The sequence below is a fragment of the Lolium perenne genome, chromosome 1, assembly GCF_019359855.2.
Source record: "Lolium perenne isolate Kyuss_39 chromosome 1, Kyuss_2.0, whole genome shotgun sequence".
NCBI lineage: Eukaryota > Viridiplantae > Streptophyta > Magnoliopsida > Poales > Poaceae > Lolium > Lolium perenne.
The window spans coordinates 234,824,028-234,846,426 of record NC_067244.2 but is presented as its reverse complement, the minus strand read 5'-3'; the positions used below and the strand labels follow the sequence as shown (position 1 = coordinate 234,846,426).

Genomic DNA, 22,399 nt, shown 5'->3' with positions numbered 1-22,399 from the left:
ACCAGCACCGAGCCCCGGCCCACATCCCTCCCCAGCGAGCCACGAACGGATCCCGATCCCCAACGCCGCGAGGCTCAGACCGCCACCCATCGACGTCCAGCATCGGTCCTCGCCTTCTCCGCCCGCACGGCGCCCATCCTCGCATAAAAATGGAGCCACCGAGGCTGGCGGGGGACAACGCAGGTCATGCCTGCCTGCCTCTGCTCCGCTCTTCTCCCCCCCAGCACAGCAGTGCCCGTCAGGTGTTCGCACCAATGCCTGGGCGCGGGCGCCGGAGCTGTGTGCCACAGCTCCAGCTCCATATAGCAACCGGGTGCGTGTATTTCAAGCTGTGGCACCTTGTGTGATGATACCATTTCTGCACTACTAAATTCCACTGTTCTTTGGGTATCTTATTAGGTCAAGCTCAGATCCCAAATGGTCCTTGCAAAAATCTGGATTGCGACCGTGTCAACCTATGACCGGGTCCATCCAACTCAAAACTCAAAAGGCTATCACCAGTTGCTTAGCCTGGTACAGTTGGTAGTACTACTCCAGTAGTTACTATGCTCTGCTTGCCCATTGTCCATTGACTTGATGACTTGGCCGGTCGTCTTCCCCCCTTTCAGACAGTTCACACCGTTGCTGACGCCGGAACAAGAGCTTAATCAACAATCATCAATGTATATGGCAAACCTCCTATGTAATGTATGTGGTCTCATTCAATATTCCAGTTTGGTGTAAAAATTTCTTTTGTATGTCAAAACTAGTTATTATGCTTATGCCACTGACTATCATTTTTTGACTTCCCCTTTTGATGAATGAGGGTTCGAGTAATTTGTTTTTCACAACATTGGAACAAGCTATATAGGGTCTGAAGTATTATACGCGATGAGGATATGAATTTATGGCTTTATACTTTAAAATGAACCTCTTTAGAAAGAGGAGCATCATGAATCTACATCTATTTTTTGAATGGATGATTACACTAAAAAATGATTGTTATGTAGTGCCATGTAAATAATACAAAGTATATGTCTGGAAGTGCACATAAGAGAAAATAGGTAATTCACTTTCGCAGATTGGTGAAGTTCACTTTCGCCAAATTCAGAAGTTCAGAAGGCCGCTGCATAACTAAACATGAAAAATCGGAAGTTCACTTCGAACGCAATAGAAGTTCACATTATTATAGGAAGTTCACTTCGAACAAAAAGACAAACACAACTCAGAAGTTCAATTCAAACAGGTGGAATCGCAAGTATTTTCAGAAGTTCACTTGGCACCATCGGGAAGTTCACTTACCTCCGTACGGAAATTCACTCCCTGTATAGAAGTTCATATTTGAAACAGAAGTTCACACCTTACAACGTTGTGGTCCGTTTGGAAGTTTAGATGCAGATAATGGGGAGTTCAGATCTGTGTCCAGAGAAGTTCAGATGCGATGGAAGTTCGCTATATTTTCTGAAGTCCACTTCAAACTAATGGAAGTTCGCAAAAAAATTCAGAAGTTCACTTGCCACCATCGGGAAGTTCACTTACCTCCATACGGAAATTCACTCCCCGTATAGAAGTTCACATTTTGAAATGGAAGTTCACAACTTACAACGTTGAGGTCCATCTGGATGTTCAGATGCAGATAAGGGGGAGTTCAGATATGTGCCCAGAGAAGTTCAGATGCGACGGAAGTTTGCTTTTCTCAAACTTCACTTTGTTCCGAGGAGAAAGTTCACTTTGACCATGTAGGAAGTTCATTTTGAACATGCTTGTAACTTCTATAACACGGTTGGAAGTTCACGAACATATATCGGGAAGTTCACTTCCATAATCGAGCAGCTCATGTACTCTATTTTTCTAGGCGGAAATCATACACATAGAAATCCTTCGTACGACCTCTTATTGCGCAAATCGGCCGGAGCTAAGTACAATTAGCACTAATATAACTCTACTAATACTCCAACACACCGCAATGCCACATCTAATCAATCTGGACGAGCCTATTTTAAAATGTTCTTGTGTCGGCGTTATGTCCGCTTGTGTGTATTTCTGAAATTAAACTTAAACCGTTTAGAATTTCAAAAAAAGTTCAACATGAAAAAGTTGCGCCTAATCAATATATTTTCAGCACAATATCATTTGGAACATTCCGACAAGTGGTTCAAAAATAAGCTCCAAAAAACAGTACGAAAAACAGAAAAAATCGGAAAGCGGAATCACGTATTTTCAAATCTGCTCCTAAACCGTAAAGAATTTGGAAAAAGATCCTACATGAACAATTTGCGCCTAGTCAACAGCTTTCCAACGCCATATTATAAGCATAAATCTGATAAACCATTTGAAAATTAAACCCCCAAAACTGCACGAAAAAAGGGAAATCAGAAATTTTGAATTTAGTTGCTGTTTTGGTACAGGTTGTGATGACAGGTTTCATATTGAATTCAAATTCGACCTATTTCTAAAGGGCTGTGCAGATTCGATGGGCCAGGAACATGGAGCGCTGTTCAAACCAAAGCGTACAGGAACCAGACGACGCCAGACTTCTGGGCTATAGCAGGCCTATCTAACCCAGCGTGACCTTGTCTACGCTTGGTACGAGAAGCCCACTAAGGCCCGTACTTGACCAAGGCATGCCGGGTGAGCTAGCTGCACCTACGCGCTGAGTTATGGTACCTGCCGTGGCATGTGTAAGTGAACTAGCTCGCGTTTAATCCGTCACAGGTATACAGTCATCTGAATAGACAAAGGCGTGCCTTGCGCGGGCGGATTTACGTGCCGCAGCCAGGGCCCGCAATGAGCATTGTTATACATGCTAATGAGTTAATCAATTTGAAAACCAAAACTTTCACGTGGTTCCAGCAGCGAGAGATACTCTAATCGGTTTCCCACCATTTGTCATCGTGCCGCCGCCGGGACGGTATACCCAATGCTCACCATGCAATGACGCTGCCCTAGAAATATCCAAAAGCTACTGCCGCTGCCCAAAGGCTCGCTGTCAGCCTGTCACGGTGAATTGGTGTTCCATGGTCTCCTACTCGTGTGGTTGATCTTTTTTTAGATGTGGCTAGAATTGTTGTTCATATTGATTGATAGTGTGTTCTTATTCTTATAATTATTATAATTCAGGACTTCTTCCTTATTACTATTTGTTAACGAAAATTCTAAAGGCAGAGCCCGTGTTAGCCAATTAGAGTGACTGAAAAAACAACTAGCTAACCGGAGGTTAGAAGTGGCGAGCGCGGGAAACAGCCGCATAGACACTGTGCACGGGAAACGGCTGCGTCCTTCCTGCCTGCGCCACCGATTTCCTGCCACGTCATTGCCGCCCATGCCATCACTTTCCTGCCCAGACCGTCGCGCTATAAAATGAGCTCGCCGAGGACTCGAGCAGGGGCACACATCCATAGTCAGGGCTCCCCCTTCTCCCCCCGTCGCCCGCTCACCACATGGGTCCATATCAGCGAGACCACCCTCGAGAGATACCATCGGCATGTGGCGACGACGAGGGGGGGGGGGGGGGGGCGGGGGGGCTTGGATGACGAAGACGTCGGCGAAGACCATCTTCGCGTCCCCACCACGGCGGAGCAACACGCCCTACTCGAGTCCTTCCAAAGCGTGTGGGGTCGCTCTCTCAAAGGACATGAGGAGCCCATCGACGCCGCCATCGTCGAGCTCTCCTTCCATTCGATGGACTTGGAGGAGCGCGGCTGCTAAGCGGGCGGCAGACGAGGTCGCCGAACTAGCGGCCAACAAAGAGGCACCATATCAGCTTTCTCATTTAAAAATTAGGGCACCACATCTTAAATTTTCAAGCACCCTCTTATAAAACATCTTGCACCTCGGTTGAAATTTACATGAACCTAGATATAAACTAAAAAATCATACTTGCAAATCAGCGGTCCTACGTTGAAAGTTATAGGTTTTCAAAAATTACGGCACCACAACTTAAATTTTCAAGCACCCTCTTATAAATACATCTGGCACCTCGGTTTAATTTTCAAGTACCTCAAAATATATTTAAAATATCAAACATGCAAATCGGGACTTGCATAATGTCAGGCGCTACAACTTAATTTTCCAAGTTCCCTCTCATAAATACATATGGCACCTCGGTTAAATTTTCAAGTACCTCGAAATAGATTTAAAAAAATCAAACTTGCGAATCAGGACTTGCATAATGTCAGGCACCACAACTTAGTTTTTCAAGCACCCTCTTATAAATACATCTGGCACCTCGGTTAAAATTGTCAAGTACCTAGAGAAAGAGAAAAAAGACCAAACATGCATATGGGCAATCTGATGTCACAATTCGTAGGTCTTGCAAAAATTAGGGCACCACATGTCAACTTTTCAAGCACCATCTTATAAAAACATCTTGCACCTTGGTTGAAATTTATAAGAACCTAGAAATATACTAAACAATTATACATGTAAATCGGCGGGCCGACGTCGCAAGTCATAGGTCTAGCAAAAATAACGGCACCAGAACTGAACTTTTCAAGCACCCTCTTATAATTACATATGGCACCTCGGTTAAATTTTCAAGTACCTCGAAATAGATTAAAAAATCTAACTTGCAAATCGGACTTGCATAAATTTTGGCACCACATCTTGGTTTTTCAAGCACCCTCTTATAAAACATCTGGCACCTCTGTAAAAATTCTCAAGTACCTACGAGCACCTACATCGATAGAGATTTACCGATCATCCGTACTTAGAAATTTGTGGTCTGAGTTGGGCATATACAAGCACCCATGTTAAGAAAAGTTGCACCTACCATATGATTATGTCGTACCCCGCTGACAGATCATTCGGTACTTAGGACTTAGTGGTTTGAATTGCTCTACAAGCACCTACGCCAAGGTTAGGCGCACCTTCGTTACAAGGCTATCGGTACCTCAAATATATTTCAACGCTTATCGGCATGGTTATTGGTCCTAAGTTCTATCGGTAACATGGAACATTCGTGTATCAGCACCTACCTTAGGATTATGTCGTACGCCACCGATAGATCATTCGGTACTTAGGATTCATTTTGTAGGTCAATCAAAATTATTCGGCACCGTAACACATCTTTTAAAGCACCCTCCTAAAAATACATTCGGCACTCGGTTGAAATTCTAAGGTACCTAAAAATGTACTTAAGAGAAAAAGGTAATTAGACTTGCATACGGTAGGTCAGATGTCAAAATTCATTTTATGGGTCACCACAAATTAACATTTCAAGCACCCTGCTATAAGTTCATTCGGCACCCGGTTAAAATTGTTAAGTACCTAAGAAGAAGAATTGTTTTTGGAGTCAAGCGGGTAACAAACAACAATTATAAAGCGCCTTCATAATATACAAGTCTGTGTCAATGGTTAAGTAATATGTACTACTAGTCACGACTTGTTGCAATTGCAAAATCACCCTTCCAAAAGTCTTTAAGGTCTCAAGCCGTATCTCTTCTGTGTTTTCATATGGTCTGACTGACTAACTGGGTACCACAGGGAGGATGAGTATCTACCTCACATCTACAGGATCAAAACAAAGAGGACTCTGCACTAGTGTCATTCGATCTTCTCGTGAATTGAAATGAGCGCATGTTGGGCCACAAATTGCGAAGAAAAGAACATAGCTTCAGGCAAACTGATTTCAAGCTTTCTTTTGATCTGTGATTGCAAGTTTTAACTGAACCAAAACAAATGAATAAGAAAAAGGAAGAACAACGAGCTTAGAGAAACACCTCTTCAGACTTCATTGAACCAATGTTTACAGCATCGCACCAAGCAAGTTCAGCAATAGATGGAACAAGCGCTAACCACAATTTACAGTCACCTCGTCAAAAGCGGGTTGCGGCTGCTCGCTAAAGCGATAACCACAATAACTCTGAATTCTTAATATTGCTTAAACATTAGATCACAATGAAGCTGTACTCTGGATTGTGAACCATTACATCGTAGCTAAATGTGAAGGAATGCAGCTCCTTAAGCTTCTTCCTTGGCCTAGCAACAGCATGAGCTTCTTCAGGGCGTTGCTCCTCCTTGTAGATCTGCAATAGAAGAAACCAGAAAGAGCTTCTTCAGGACGTATGTTCAAAGTTCAAACATAAACAGATGCACAAGGTCAACAGAACAGTTGCTGCAGGAAAGAAAGAGGCCAAAAAACTACAATAAAATGGAGTTTAATCTGTGGTAAGTAGCTCATAGGTGCTGAGTATAGTCTAATTGAGCTCAATGATTATATATAATAATCTAGGGAAACAATTTTACTCAGGTTATGACTACAAACCTTGAGCTGCTAAACATGAATAAACACACTCCTTCCAAGTTATCTGAATCTAGAGACCTAAACAAAAACTTGACTTTTTTCCTACAATTTCCAGATCCAAGATAACGAGAGGATTTTGTCAATAACCAAGGAACTTTTTTGCAGACATTCACCAGCCAAGAGAAATGACCGTGCAAGAGAACATGACTGCTAGCTACCAATCAATCACCAGACCCACCGGAAGCATTTTTATGGAGACGAAAAATCATGAAATGGACAAGTCTCACAGAATCATAGCTAAACAATAAACCGAGAGGTAAAAGGATCAGAAATTAATCAATGCATTGTTGTTAGTTTCAGTCAACAAATATAGCATGGTTCCACCATTCCGAATGCAAAACTAAAATTTCTATACTTCATATGTGTTCACTAGTCCAACTTGGTGGTGATCTGCGAGACTAGCATGCACATCTTACAGTGCAAGTACAGCCAAGATGTGAAGTAAGAAATTGGTATTAACGAATCAATCAGCCAGACTTACCAAGCAAATTTATGGAGACGGAATCACAGAAACTGTGCAGAACTAGAAAGAATCACAGTACATGGAGATGGAAGTGGCGAGCGCCAAGAGCGCGTCGGGTTACAACTTACAAGGCGCGCTCGGCCTCCAGCGCCGTGTCGCGCAGGAACTGGCGCTGCGCGTTGAGCCGCGCCAGCAACCGCGACTGGCCCACGGAGCCGCCGCCCCCGGCGTCGAGGAGCGCCACGTCGCTGGACTTGGTGAGACACCCCTCCTCGGATGCCTCCTCCAGCGCCTCCCACAGCACAGCTTCCTTTCCTGGAGGCGCCGCCCGCCCCGCCGCTGCTCCCGACGCCGGCGACCGCGCAGTGGGAAAGGGGCTTCCATATCGACAGATGCATGGCTCGCCGCGAAGAGGAAGATTCTTCTCCTCCCCCGCCCCTACGCCATCCTATTTGCCTCAGTGGGGGAGAAGCAGGGGCAGTGCGGCGTCCTCGCGCTGGAGAAGAGGAGCAGGGACGGATCAGCGGCCTCGTGCCAGAGGCGGAGGACCAGGGGTGGCGGCGGCGGCCTTTCCTCGATGGTGGCGCTGGTTCCCTCACGTCGACGGAGAGGAGCAGGGGTGGCCGCGTTTGTCCTTGTCCAGGGCGACGGTGGTGCAGGGGAGCCCTAGCGGTCGCGCGCGTGAGTTGGATGAGGCAGGCCGGGGCGGCCCTCTATGGGGGACTCAGCTGCTCACTCTTCCCGACAGCGTGGCGACGAGTCATCGCGGCGGCGGATGATTCAGGCCACGGCAACGTGGGTGGAAACCGGCGCGGAGGCGGGGGACCCGGTCAGCAACGCGTAGGAGGTCGCGGAAGTAGGGCGGGAGCTCGGAGCATCTCTCTTCCATTGTGGTTGACCGGAAATGCTAGACCTAGGGAGACTTACGGAATAGCTAGGCGCTGACGCGGATGGAATTGGACGTGGCTGCTGCACGGAAGGAAAAAAAAAAGCGCCGCTAATTATGCAACAAACAGGACGTGCCGCTAATTATGCAACCAACAGGACGTGCCCAATACGTTTTGCCCTTGTTCAGATCGATCAGGCCGAGCTTCCTCCATCGCGCCGCCATGCAGGGCTGCCGCCACCGTCCCGCTTCCTCCATCGCGCCGTGGTGAACGGCCGGGCTTCACGCAGGTACCTCACCATCGTCCTCAACCCGTAGATAGACATCGCCATTGTAACCGTTGGTGGCCGCCGGACGTTCTGCTAATTATGCAACAAACTGCACTGTAGGTTCAGATTAACCACGCCAAGCTGTTGATCGATCATTCTATGGCAGAGGAACAGGTTCAAGTAAATTGATCAAACCCAGTTCAGCTTGCCTGATCCTTATCAATCTGCGTTTGCAGGTACTCAATCTTCGTATTCTGCTATGTCAAAAAAATGTCTCTCGTCAAGCTTTTTTAAATTTGATCACTAGCTAATCAGCCTGTTTTAGGGGATAACACTGGTCACGGTGCACACAAGTAGTAGTCCATTACCTCGAGCGGCAGTAGCATTAGTGTTCAGTTGGTTTGACTAATATGTTCTTTGTTTAATTAACTTCTTATAATATTATCATGATGTACAGAAATGGGAGATGGGAGAAGAAGAAATCTGCACAAAAGGAGAAGAAGAAAGCTGAACAAGAGATATTTCTAAAAATTACTTTGATTCTTCGAAAAGCTCTACACTTTAAGTCCACTAATTTAGTATTTATTTAAGGCTTGCTCCATGAAAATGAAAAATAAAAGATCAAATGCAAAAAGAAAATCATCCGAGAGAGACAGCCTACAACAAGAGGAGACGAAATATGAGGTAGCTATTTTTTTTATTTACAGCACAATTCAAGTATCTTTGTTTGTCATCTCTTTATTTTCACTACATACCTGAGCACATATGTCTTTTACGACTTTATCTGGACCTGGAATCTTTTTTCTTGGACATTTTTTTTTTGAAACGCGGGCAAAAGTTTTGCCCTTTCTATTAATTAAGGAGAAGTTTTACAAGAAAAAAAGGTGTTAGACTTATTACACGATTACTCTCGCGGCATGAAATAGCCTAAATTCTTTGCACCCGCTAACACCCATAGTCTAGCCTCGTTCTTAAACCTATCGAAGACGACTTGCGAAGGCGCACGCTTATTGTTGAACACCCTATTGTTCCGCTCCTTCCACACCTCCCAAAGAATTAGCATGGCAAGCGATGCCACACCTTTGCGTTTTTGCGCCCCATAGACATGACGTTCCACCATTCCGGAAAGGATTGTGCCCCCATGGGTATAGAGTGAAGGTTACCATATGGAGCAATTCATGTATATATTTTTGTCTCTTTATTTATTTCTATAGCAAGTACTTGGACAGCCAATTTACCTTCTAAACTTGCTTGGTGCAGGAACCGTTTGACTTTAGTGTTACCAACATAAATCCAGCAATGGAAGCTGCATCACCATATGGAGGTTCATCGTCTGTCGTTGTGCCTCCAATTTTAGGAAAATATACAAGTATGTTGTATCAAGTTCAGCAAAGCTCCGCTCCTGTGTCCAGTTCTCTGCAATTACGCTTTGATGGAACTGGAGAAGTCCAACAATACGATGGATCAAAATTGGAGATGAATTGTGTAATTTAAGGATGTTGGATGCAGACCTTTGTTATAATCTTTTATGCACTTGGAAATTTTAATGTAATAGCTAATAGGCACAGGGTAGTAGAAAGTAATGTTTCGGAATCTGGATTCTCCAGTGTATTTGAACTGATTATTGAATTATATGCGATTGCAATTTTCAGTATTGGAATAGAACAAGATATCATAATGAATTTATCATCAAAAGAGTTTATTATTTGTTATTGGGAGTGATGTTTTGACACATGGGAGCATATGCTCCCTTTATTTTGAAATACATGTTAGACACATTTTAAAATGTCAAAAAATTGAAACAAAAATTTCGCACGTACATCTTCATGTGCTACGCGCTCACAAAGTCGTTTCATGAAAAATCGACATGTCATGTGGCGTGTGTAAAAAAGACAAAATTCAGTGCTGAAACAAAGACTTGTCACAAGATAAATTTTCTCTTTTTCGCTTAGACTACAAAAAATATCATTTTTTCGTGAAACTTGACGAATACACATATAATATGGAGATGTACATGTAAATTTTTTTGTCAAATTTTTTTAACACTTGGAAATATATTTTTATGGTAGATGGATCATACGCACCCGGGAGCCGAATTGAGTTTCTGTTATTATCTTATCATACAACATATCACATTGTATAGCATACAAGCTACCAGCAACAGTAGTTCACAGAATCTCAGGCCTGTACCATCCAATACTATACACATCACATTCTTTTCCCCTGGACATGCCAACAGAAAGAGTAATGTACAACTGAACTCGTTTGAGTTCAGAAGAGCAATTGTCTGGCATGCGTTTGAGTCCAGAATGTTATCAGCTAGAAAACTGTCGAAACAACATCCCAATGTACCCCAGAAGCACAAACAAGAACCAGGTAGTGGAGCTAATTGGTAGCCAGATCATGAGCTAGCAGCAGTACAACATGGCACAACGACAGAAACCAAAGTGCCGGTACATCTTTTTTTTGAGTTTTGTGCCGGTACATCTGAACAATCTGTATTCATGTAAATATAAACGTGAAGCTTACAAAGTAGTATGGTACAAAGATAACACATGGAAGTGCACAACTAAGCTGTGTCACACAACTTTTACCCTGAGAAGAAATCAAATCATACAACCCAGCCCTGTTTCTACATTCATTAACTCTACTACAGGCTGCAATACAATCCATTATCCCCAGGACTATCCACTAGATAAAATTGTATGCTCCTGCAGAAAAGAATCCAGTAGCAATCTGGCAGCAATCCTCTCGCCTTGATCTCAGTGCAGACCACATTAGCCTCATCCATCCGGCCGTGGCATACCCATGAAATGAAATTGTAAGAGACCTGCATTAAGAGAGACAAAATTCTTTAGCAAGATGCCACACTTGCATTGGTACTTCTGAAACTTGTAGTTTTAACGACCAACTCTGACGAGATGGGTCTGCAAGAGAGGGGAATCACCGTCCAGCTGCAGAACAGGGGGAGCTGCGCCGCCGCCACCACCGCCGAGGGCTAGGTCGCCGCGCTGCCGATGACGACGGAGAGGTCACCGCGCCACCGCCGAAGAGCGCTAGGTCGCCGTGCCGCCAAGGATGAGGGCCAGGTCGCCGCGCCGCCGCCGACCAGGTCTAGGCCGCCTCACCGCCCATGAAGTAGTGGAGCTCTACTGGGAAGATGGGGGATATTTTTCGTAACTGATTTTCTTTCGCCTGGGACCGAGAAGTTATCCACGCTGGCTCCACGTCCCTTCGTCACGTCAGCGCGTAGCGTTCCGTAGCCAATTTCGTCCGTAGGTGTAGCATTACCGGTGGTTGACTGGTCGTGGTGGGCTTGTGGCGCGTGACCATCACTAATGTCCGTCCACTACAGGCCGGATAGGAAAAGCTGACCATCCTGACACTGATCATTGCAGCAGCCACAGGGACCTGTTGTTCTAGCCAGCCAGTAGCCTCACGAAAATATTGAAACATCGGAGCACTAAAGTAATATACTGCTCATTTGAAAAAGATTTGTCTATTCGTAGCACGAATCTTGGCACATAAGTGGACGGCAACCAAGGATGGCAATGGGCGGGGTATGGGCAGGGTAGAGCCATACCATACCCATACCCATATAGTCGATGGGTACAAACTTCTACCCATACCCGTGTCCATGGGTATAAAAGTTTACACATACCCATACCCGGCGGGTACCCATACCCATTGGATACCCGGTGGGTATGTTAAATTGTACACAAGTCACTCGTAATTTTACATTTATCAATAAAAAATTCGATTAAAAAAATGAATTATCTCAACTCAATAACAAGTAGTTTAGTACATAACAATTAAAAAATATGAAGATCCCATTCTCATATAGTAACTCATAAGTAAACAAAAGTAGACGTGTCACGTAAGAAATTAACAATAAACGGGCAGTGTATGGGTATACCCGCGGGTACAAAGCTATACCCGTGCCCTACCCATGACTTAACGGGTAGGGTATGGGTACTACCCATGGGTATGAAAGTGTACCCATACCTTGCCCATGCGGGTACGGTAGCCACGGGTACCCATACCCATGGGTAAAATTGCCATCCTTAACGGCAACGATAGCTAGCCTGCAGTAAGGTTGCATACCAAAGCTTATATATATCGTGCGTTGCTACGACGTGTTGGCTTTTTATTTAATATTTGCAGACCATGAAAAATTAAATATAAGTACTGTATCAAATTTTGCAAGCAATAGAGAGAAACTGAAATAACGTAAGACCATTGCTCCAACCGATGTCGTGGAATTATATCCGTGAAGGAAGCTAGCAGCAGCCAGCCGTCACACCATGAAGCATCATAATGGTCAGTGGTCACCTCTTGCTCATAGATAGATAACTTTTGATTGGCTGGGCTGAGGGCCTTGCTGTAATAAGCAACTGGGTGTTCACTTTGTAGGAGCACAGCACCCCAAAAAGGGATTAAATAAAAAAATCCAAGTTTTAAATGAAAGGATCTGGTTGGAATCTTAAAGTGTCGTAGAAAGAACTACACTGTCTTCACTGCCAAGCTCTAGTAATAGAAAATCAAATCAACTATCTAATCGAGCATCAATCCTAGGTAGCATTTTACTTATGTTAAGTCATGGACTGGTTTCTTCAGCCCTTTTTCTACTAAACAACCCTTGTGCCATGGAATATTCCCTTTTACGATTGGAGAACGTGGCTTTGATGACATATATCACTAGTGGAAAACAGACTAATGTCGCGGGTCGTAAGATCCTTTTGTCGCGGGTGGTGACCCGCGACGTAAGGTCCACCACGTGGCAGCCGCGGGGCGCGCAGGGGACACCCCCTTTTTGTCGCGGGTGGTAACACCGCCCGCGACAAAAGGCCCTCTACTTGGCGCGCGCAGGACGTTGCTCCTTTAGGGTTTTTTCATTTTTTTTTCTTTTTTCTTTTTTTATTTTTCTTTTTGTTTGACTCGTTACTCTCTCACATGGACCATTGTTAACGCTAATTACACTCAATCTTTAGTAAAATTCAAGTCTTGGTCACACTTTCTGGTCGGTCACCCATCCTCACACTACTCCACCCTCAGCACGCTTAATTTTTCTGTTCTTTCCTGCTGTGTTTCCGCGAAGCTGATTATACCTTGTTGTCAATACTACCATATCAATCTTATTAACTCTTATACCATTGTGTCACTTTTCTGTATTTTTTGAAAACAAAACAAAAATAATTATTTAAGTAAACAATAATTTATAAGATAATAATATTAAATTCTAATGAAAGTAAAATAAGTAATAAAACTATTTTATTAAATAATATATCCATTATTCATATAATATGGCATAATTAATATCTTTGAATCTGTAAATCGCAATTGGACAAATAATATGTCCATTATAATTAGAAAAACGTGAGGAATTTAAATATAAATAATTTATTTTTTATTCATTCTATATTACTATTATTAAATAATATATCTATTATTCATATAATATGGCATAATTAATATCTTTGAATCTATAAATCGCAATTCGACAAGTAATATGTCCATTATTATTAGAAAAGCGTGAGGAATTTAAATATAAATAATTTATTTTTTATTCATTTTTTATTACTATTATTAAATAATATATCTATTATTCATATAATATGGCATAATTAATATCTTTGAATCTGTAAATCGTAATTGGACAAATAATATGTCCATTATTATTAGAAAAATGTGAGGAATTTAAATATAATTAATTTATTTTTATTCATTTTGATTACTATTATTAAATAATATATCTATTATTCATATAATACGGCATAATTAATATCTTTGAATCTGTAAATCACAATTGGACAAAATAATATGTCCATTATTATTAGAAAAATGTGAGGAATTTAAATATGAATTTTTTTTCATTTTTATTACTATTATTAAATAATATATCTATTATTTATATAATATGGCACAATTATTATCTTTAAATCTATAAATCGCATTTGGACAAATAATATGTCCATTATTATTAGAAAAATGTGAGAAATTTAAATATGAAATAATTTAGTTTTTATTCATTTTTTATTACTATTATTAGAAAAATGTGAGTAAGCACCCCGCGAGCCGTGTGAGGATGCCTACAGGCCTGGCTGTGTATATATAGCCTGGACCTTTTGTCGCGGGCCGTACCACGACCCGCGACAAAAGGGGTGCCAGCAGGCGGCACAAAGCCTTAGACCCCTTTTATCGCGGGTCGTGGTCGGAGCGCTCCAAAATGTTTTGGGGCGACATGGCCAGACCATTTGTCGCGGCTCCAGACGCGCCCGCGACAAAAGGCTTGTATGAAAGCCCTGTTTAGTGTATGTATCCCAGTATGAGTCTTCTTCAGATCAAAAGCTGTAGGCAATGGAGACGTGAGAGCTCGCTTTTTACCTGTGATCAGCGAGACTTGTGTGATAGCCGGCCGGCGGATGGCTGAGATAATGGTACCGGTGATAACCTGTCGTCGTTGCTGTGGGGGCAAAGAATGTATAGCTCGGAGAGGCCTCCGATATGCAGCGGATTCTCATCAATCATAATCAGGACGGAAGGCTAGGCCTTGCTTAGTCGAATCCTAGTTTGCCGTCCTGTCGGCGTGGATGGCCTCTTTCTCTTTTGTACGACCACCACCTCTTCGCCAATCGCCAGTAACCTCGTCGAGTTCAGGGATTCCCTGGGGACGAACACAAGCGTTACACGCGTCCTTGAGCGCGGTTGCACCGTGCCGCGACGACGGCTTCCCCACCCGTGAGGCCGTGACATGCGTCTTCGCTGACTGCCCTTCCTGATCAACATCGCCGAGGACATCGGCGTCCCGGCACTTGTCTTCCGGCCTGCGCATGCAGCTTCTTCCCTTCTTCGCTTACCAGTCGCATCCCTAGTCCAGTCCACACAGGCGCCGTCCTAGACATGAAGAACCTAGACATGAAGAGGAGGGGATGGAGATCGGACTTGAAGGGCTCGCTTTGCTCCGAAGCGACTCAAACTTAATCCCGCGGCCTCCGGCGGTTGCTACTGCTGCAATTGCACCGGCGCCGGCTGGGAGGGTTTATACGGTTCCGCTGGGGCATGGGCCTAGGAGGGTTGAGCACGGAGGAGTACGTTCAAATCGAAGAAATCCGAGGGAGCGACATAGGAGCCTTCTCCAGCGCCGACGTCGTCGCCGATATTTGTGGGTCGAAGGTTTGACGCCCGTGTCGCGCTAGTGCAATTTATGAGGAGGCGGATCCTCTTTAGTTGTGGAACATACCGTAGATTTCAACTTGGCTTCAATCTAGACATACGATTGAGGAGGAAATCGGGTTCGGTTAAAACTCCTTTTGGTTCGATAGGTACACGATGGAGAAAGCAAAGAAAGATGGGAGGAGATGTGCCGATTCTGGACCTGTCAGGCTGGCTCACGAAGAGATGAGATAGGATGAGCTACCAGCGCCCGGTTTTCTTTCACGCCTATCGAGTTTGTTTTATTAACGAATCGAGACACCGAACGAACATCTGGTTTTTTCCATACGGACGATGGTTTTTTGACGTACCATCACGTCCGATCAAACAACGGATCAGGAGCGAACACCTATCACTTTCCTTTCGCGAGTGGGCGGGCCGGCCGGGCGACGGACCAAAGCTTGTAAAAACTAAGTTCGGTTTATTTGACGGACAAAATAATAATCCAATTTTTTTAACCTATCAACACCACCGATTCGTAACTTATTAGTAGAGATAGGGCGCGTTTGGTAGCCTGGACGGCCCTTGGCTCGCATCGGCCCAGCATTTTTCGGCCGTTTGGTTCCCTGGGCGCACTTGCGTTCTTGCATAGCACGAGTTTTAAAGCACCTCTGGGACAGGTCCCGGAGGAACGCCCGGTTTGACAGTTTCTCCAGGGCCAGGCTCTGGCGAGACGAAAATCGACAACGCCGTTCGCGCGGGAGCTCCGCCTCGGCATGGCGGGAGAAGCCAAAATCCCAGTGGCGTTGCGCGGCAAAGGTAGGGGTAACCTCCCTCTTCGGTTACCCTCTCCATTAGCCCCCTCCCAAATTTTGCATTCCCCCAATTTCCTTACCGGCGGCGGCGACCCAGATCTGGCAGCGCGCATCTACCTTCGGTCTCCGGCGCCGAACCAGGGTCCTCTTCTCCAGCCGCGGCGAAGCTTGCGCACATCTGCGGCGGCTTTCGGCCGTGTCCATTGCTTGCGCATAGTTGACGTGGGCGTAGTAGCTTCCTTGTGACGGTAAAGCACTCGTCTGTTGGGAACCCCAAGAGGAAGGTATGATGTGTACAGCAGCAAGTTTTCCCTCAGTAAGAAACCAAGGTTTATCGAACCAGTAGGAGTCAAGAAGCACGTTGAAGGTTGATGGCGGCGAGATGTAGTGCGGCGCAACACCAGGGATTCCGGCGCCAACGTGGAACCTGCACAACACAACCAAAGTACTTTGCCCCAACGAAACAGTGAGGTTGTCAATCTCACCGGCTTGCTGTTACAAAGGATTAGATGTATAGTGTGGAAGATGATTGTTTGCAGAGAACAGTAAAACAAGTATTGCAGTAGATTGTATTCGATTAAAAGAATGGACCGGGGTCCACAGTTCACTAGAGGTGTCTCTCCCATAAGATAAATAGCATGTTCGGTGAACAAATTACAGTTGGGCAATTGACAAATAGAGAGGGCATGACAATGCACATACATGACATGATGAGTATTGTGAGATTTAATTGGGCATTACGACAAAGTACATAGACCGCTTTCCAGCATGCATCTATGCCTAAAAAGTCCACCTTCAGGTTATCATCCGAACCCCTTCCAGTATTAAGTTGCAAACAACAGACAATTGCATTAAGTATGGTGCGTAATGTAATCAATAACTACATCCTCGGACATAGCATCAATGTTTTATCCCTAGTGGCAACATCACATCCACAACCTTAGAACTTTCATCACATCGTCCTGCATTTAATGGAGGCATGAACCCACTATCGAGCATAAATACTCCCTCTTGGAGTTACTAGCAAAAACTTGGCCAGAGCCTCTACTAACAACGGAGAGCATGCAAGATCATAAACAACACATAGGTAATAGATTGATAATCAACATAACATAGTATTCTCTATCCATCGGATCCTAACAAACACAACATATATCATTACAGATAGATGATCTTGATCATGTTAGGCGGCTCACAAGATCCGATAATGAAGCACATGAGGAGAAGACAACCATCTAGCTACTGCTATGGACCCATAGTACAGGGGTGAACTACTCACTCATCAATCCGGAGGCGACCATGGCGGTGTAGAGTCCTCCGGGAGATGATTCCCCTCTCCGGCAGGGTGTCGGAGGCGATCTCCTGAATCCCCCGAGATGGGATTGGCGGCGGCGGCGTCTCAGTAAGGTTTTCCGTATCGTGGCTCTCGGTACTGGGGGTTTCGCGACGAAGGCTTTAAGTAGGCGGAAGGGAAGGTCAGGGGGCCACACGAGGGGCCCAGACGACAGGCCGGCGCGGCCAAGACCTGGGCCGCGCCGCCCTAGTGTCTGGCCACCTCGTGGCCCCACTTCGTCTCTCCTTCGGTCTTCTGGAAGCTTCGTGGAAAAATAGGACCCTGGGCGTTGATTTCGTCCAATTCCGAGAATATTTCCTTACTAGGATTTCTGAAACCAAAAACAGCAGAAACAAAGAATCGGCTCTTCGGCATCTCGTTAATAGGTTAGTGCCGGAAAATGCATAATAATGACATATAATGTGTATAAAACATGTGAGTATCATCATAAAAGTAGCATGGAACATAAGAAATTATAGATACGTTTAAGACGTATCAAGCATCCCCAAGCTTAGTTCCTACTCGTCCCGAGTAGGTAAACGATAACAAAGATAATTTCTTAGTGACAATGCTACCAACATAATCTTGATCAATACTATTGTAAGCATATGTAATGAATGCAGTGATTTGAAACAATGGTAAATGACATGAGTAAACAATTGAATCATAAAGCAAAGACTTTTCATGAATAGTACTTAAAGACAAGCATCAATAAGTCTTGCATAAGATTTAACTCATAAAGCAATAATTCAAAGTAGAGGTATTGAAGCAACACAAAGGAAGATAAAGTTTCAGCGGTTGCTTTCAACTTATAACATGTATATCTCATGGATATTGTCAATGTAAAGTAATATAACAAGTGCAATATGCAAGTATGTAGGAATCAATGCACAGTTCACACAAGTGTTTGCTTCTTGAGGTGGAGAGAGATAGGTGAACTGACTCAACAATAAAAGTAAAAGAATGACCCTTCGCAAAGGGGAGCATTGATTGCTATATTTGTGCTAGAGCTTTGATTTTGAAAACAAGAAACAATTTTGTCAACGGTAGTAATAAAGCATATGAGTTATGTAAATTATATCCTACAAGTTGCAAGCCTCATGCATAGTATACTAATAGTGCCCGCACCTTGTCCTAATTAGCTTGGATTACCGGGATTATCATCGCAATACACATGTTTTAACCAAGTGTCACAAAGGGGTACCTCTATGCCGCCTGTACAAAGGTCTAAGGAGAAAGCTCGCATTGGATTTCTCGCTTTTGATTATTCTCAACTTAGACATCCATACCGGGACAACATAGACAACAGATAATGGACTCCTATTTTATGCATAAGCATGTAGCAACAATTAGTGTTCTCATATGAGATTGAGGATATATGTCCAAAACTAAAACTTCCACCATGATTCATGGCTTTAGTTAGCGGCCCAATGTTCTTCTCTAACAATATGCATGCTCTAACCATTAAATGAGTGGTAAATCGCCCTTACTTCAGACAAGACGAACATGCATAGCAACTCATATGATATTCAACAAAGAAATAGTTGATGGCGTCCCCAGGAACATGGTTATCGCACAACAAGCAACTTAATAAGAGATAAAGTACATAAGTACATATTCAATATCACAATAGTTTTTAAGCTATTTGTCCCATGAGCTATATATTGCAAAGATAAAGAATGGAAATTTTAAAGGTAGCACTCAAGCAATTTACTTTGGAATGGCGGAGAAATACCATGTGGTAGGTAGGTATGGTGGACACAAATGGCATAGTGGTTGGCTCAAGGATTTTGGATGCATGAGAAGTATTCCCTCTCGATACAAGGTTTAGGCTAGCAAGGTTATTTGAAACAAACACAAGGATGAAGCGGTGTAGCAAAACTCACATAAAAGACATATTATAAACATTATAAGACTCTATACCGTCTTCCTTGTTGTTCAAAACTCAATACTAGAAATTATCTAGACCTTAGAGAAACCAAACATGCAAATCAGATTTTAGCATGCTCTATGTATTTCTTCATTAATAAGTGCAAAGTATATGATGCAAGAGCTTAAACATGAGCACAACAATTGCCAAGTATCACATTATTCAAGATATTATACCAATTACCACATATATCATTTTCCGATTCCAACCATATAACAATTTAACGAAGAAGAAACTTTCGCCATGAATACTATGAGTAAAGCCTAAGGACATATTTGTCCATATGCAACAGCGGAGCGTGTCTCTCTCCCACACAATGAATGCTAGGATCCATTTTATTCAAACAAAACAAAAACAAACAGATGCTCCAAGCAAAGTACATAAGATGTGACGGAATAAAAATATGGTTTCAGGGGAGGAACCTGATAATGTTGTCGATGAAGAAGGGGATGCCTTGGGCATCCCCAAGCTTAGACGCTTGAGTCTTCTTGATATATGCAGGGGTGAACCACCGGGGCATCCCCAAGCTTAGAGCTTTCACTCTCCTTGATCATAGTGTATATCATCCTCCTCTCTTGATCCTTGAAAACTTCCTCCACACCAAACTCGAAACAAACTCATTAGAGGATTAGTGAATAATCAAAATTCACATATTCAGAGGTGACACAATCATTCTTTATACTTCTGGACATTGCACAAAGCTACTGAAAGTCAATGGAACAAACAAATTCATCTAACATAGCAAAACAGGCAATGCAAAATAAAAGGCAGAATCTGTCAAAACAGAACAGTTCGTAAAGACGTATTTTTAACAGGCACCAGACTTGCTCCGATGAGAAAACTTAAAACTAATGAAAGTTGCGTACATATCTGAGGATCACTCACGTAAATTGGCATAATTTTCTGAGTTACCTACAGAGAATTTAACCCAGATTCGTGACAGCAAAGAAAACTGTTTCTGCGCAGTAATCCAAATCTAGTATCTTACTTCTATTAGAGACTTTACTTGGCACAATGATGTCTACGTTCCCCCTCCTTTCCTGTAGACAGTGTTGGGCCTCCAAGAGCAGAGGTTTGTAGAACAGCAGCAAGTTTTCCCTTAAGTGGATACCCAAGGTTTATCGAACTCAGGGAGGAAGAGGTCAAAGATATCCCTCTCATGCAACCCTGCAACCACAAAGCAAGAAGTCTCTTGTGTCCCCAACACACCTAATAGGTGCACTAGTTCGGCGAAGAGATAGTGAAATACAGGTGGTATGAATAAGTATGAGCAGTAGCAACGGTGCCAGAAAATAGCTTGATGGTGTGTAGTTGATGGTGGTGGTATTGCAGCAGTAGTAACACAGTAAAACAGTAAACAAGCAGTAGTAACGCAGCAGTAGTAAACAAGTAGCGATAGCAGTATTTAGGAGCAAGGCCTAGGGATTACACTTTCACTAGTGGACACTCTCAACATTGATCACATAACAGAACAGATAAATGCATACTCTACACTTTTGTTGGATGATGAACGCATTGCGTAGGATTACACGAACCCTCAATGCCGGAGTTAACAAGCTCCACAATTTGTTCATATTTAGTAACCTTATAGTGTAAGATAGATCAAAAGACTAAACCAAGTACTAACATAGCATGCACACTATCGCCTTCATGCATATGTAGGAGGAATAGATCACATCAATACCATCATAGTAATAATTAACTCCACAATCTACAAGAGATCATGATCATAGCCTACGACAAGAACCACACGGTGCACACACTAGTCACCTTTACACACGTGCAGGAGGAATAGAACTACTTTAATAACATCACTAGAGTAGCACATAGATAAATTGTGATACAAAACTCATATGAATCTCAATCATGTAAAGCAGCTCATGAGATTATTGTATTGAGGTACATGGGAGAGAGATGAACCACATAGCTACAGCGAAGCCCTCAGCCTCAGGGGTGAATTACTCCCTCCTCATCATGGGGGCAGCGATGGCGGTGAAGATGGCGGTGAAGACGGCGGTGGAGATGGCTCCGGGGGCAATTCCCCGTCCGGCAGGGTGCCGGAACAGAGAGTTCTGTCCCCCCGAATTGGAGTTTCGCGATGGCGGCGGCGCCTGGAGTCTTTATGGAGTTTGTTAAATTGGTGTCTAGTTTTTAGGTCACGACGGCTTAAATAGGCGAAGAATCGGAGTCGGAGGGGGCTGGGCTGGCCACACCATAGGGGGCGCGCCCCCTTGGGCCGCGCCACCCTAGGGTGTGGGGCCCCCTGGCACTCCTCCGACTCTCCTTCGGTGTTCGAGCCTTCCGGGGAAAAATAGGAGGTTTGACGTTGATTTCGTCCAATTCCGAGAATATTGCCCGAACAGCCTTTCTGGAACCAAAAACAGCAGAAAAAGAACTGGCCTCTCGGCATCTCGTCAATAGGTTAGTTCCAGAAAACGCATAAAAATGATATAAAGTGTGAACAAAACATGTTGGTATTGTCATAAAACAAGCATGGAACATCGGAAATTATAGATACGTTGGAGACGTATCAGCATCCCCAAGCTTAGTTCCTACTCGTCCTCGAGTAGGTAAACGATAAAAGATAATTTCTGAGGTGACATGCTACCAACATAATCTTAATCATACCATTGTAAAGCATATGAGATGAATGCAGCGATTCGAAACAATGTAAATGCAATGAGTAAACAATTGAATCATATAGCAAAGACTTTTCATGAATAGTACTTTCGAGACAAGCATCAACAAGTCTTGCATAAGAGTTACTCATAAAGCAATAAATTCTTAGTAAAGGTATTGAAGCAACACAATGGAAGATTAAGTTCCAGCGGTTGCTTTCAACTTGTAACATGTATATCTCATAGATAGTTGTCAATGCAGAGCAATATAACAAATGCAATAAGCAAGTATGTAAGAATCAATGCACAGTTCACACAAATGTTTGCTTCTCGAGGTGGAGAGAAATAGGTGAACTGACTCAACAATAAAAGTAAAAGAATGGTCCTTCAAAGAGGAAAGCATCGATTGCTATATTTGTGCTAGAGCTTTGGTTTTGAAAACATATAGAGAGCATAAAAAGTAAAGTTTTGAGAGGTGTTTGTTGTTGTCAACGAATGGTAATGGGTACACTAACTACCTCGCCAACCGGACTTCCAAGAGCGGCTCCCATGAATTATTTTAATTTTGGGTGGCACTCCTTCCAACCTTTCTTTCACAAACCATGGCTAACCGAATCCTCGGGTGCCTGCCAACAATCTCATACCATGAA

At 43.5% G+C, this 22,399-nt stretch overlaps 1 long non-coding RNA gene across 1 annotated transcript; it reads right to left on the bottom strand.

Annotated features, from left to right (window-relative positions):
- Positions 1–5,687: 5,687 nt before the first annotated feature.
- Positions 5,688–7,541, bottom strand: LOC127325980 (uncharacterized). Its single transcript, XR_011751061.1, has 2 exons — positions 6,875–7,541; positions 5,688–6,005 (listed from the first exon to the last, which is right to left on the bottom strand). It is a non-coding gene; the product is annotated as an uncharacterized lncRNA (long non-coding RNA).
- Between the last annotated feature and the right edge of the window lie 14,858 nt (positions 7,542–22,399).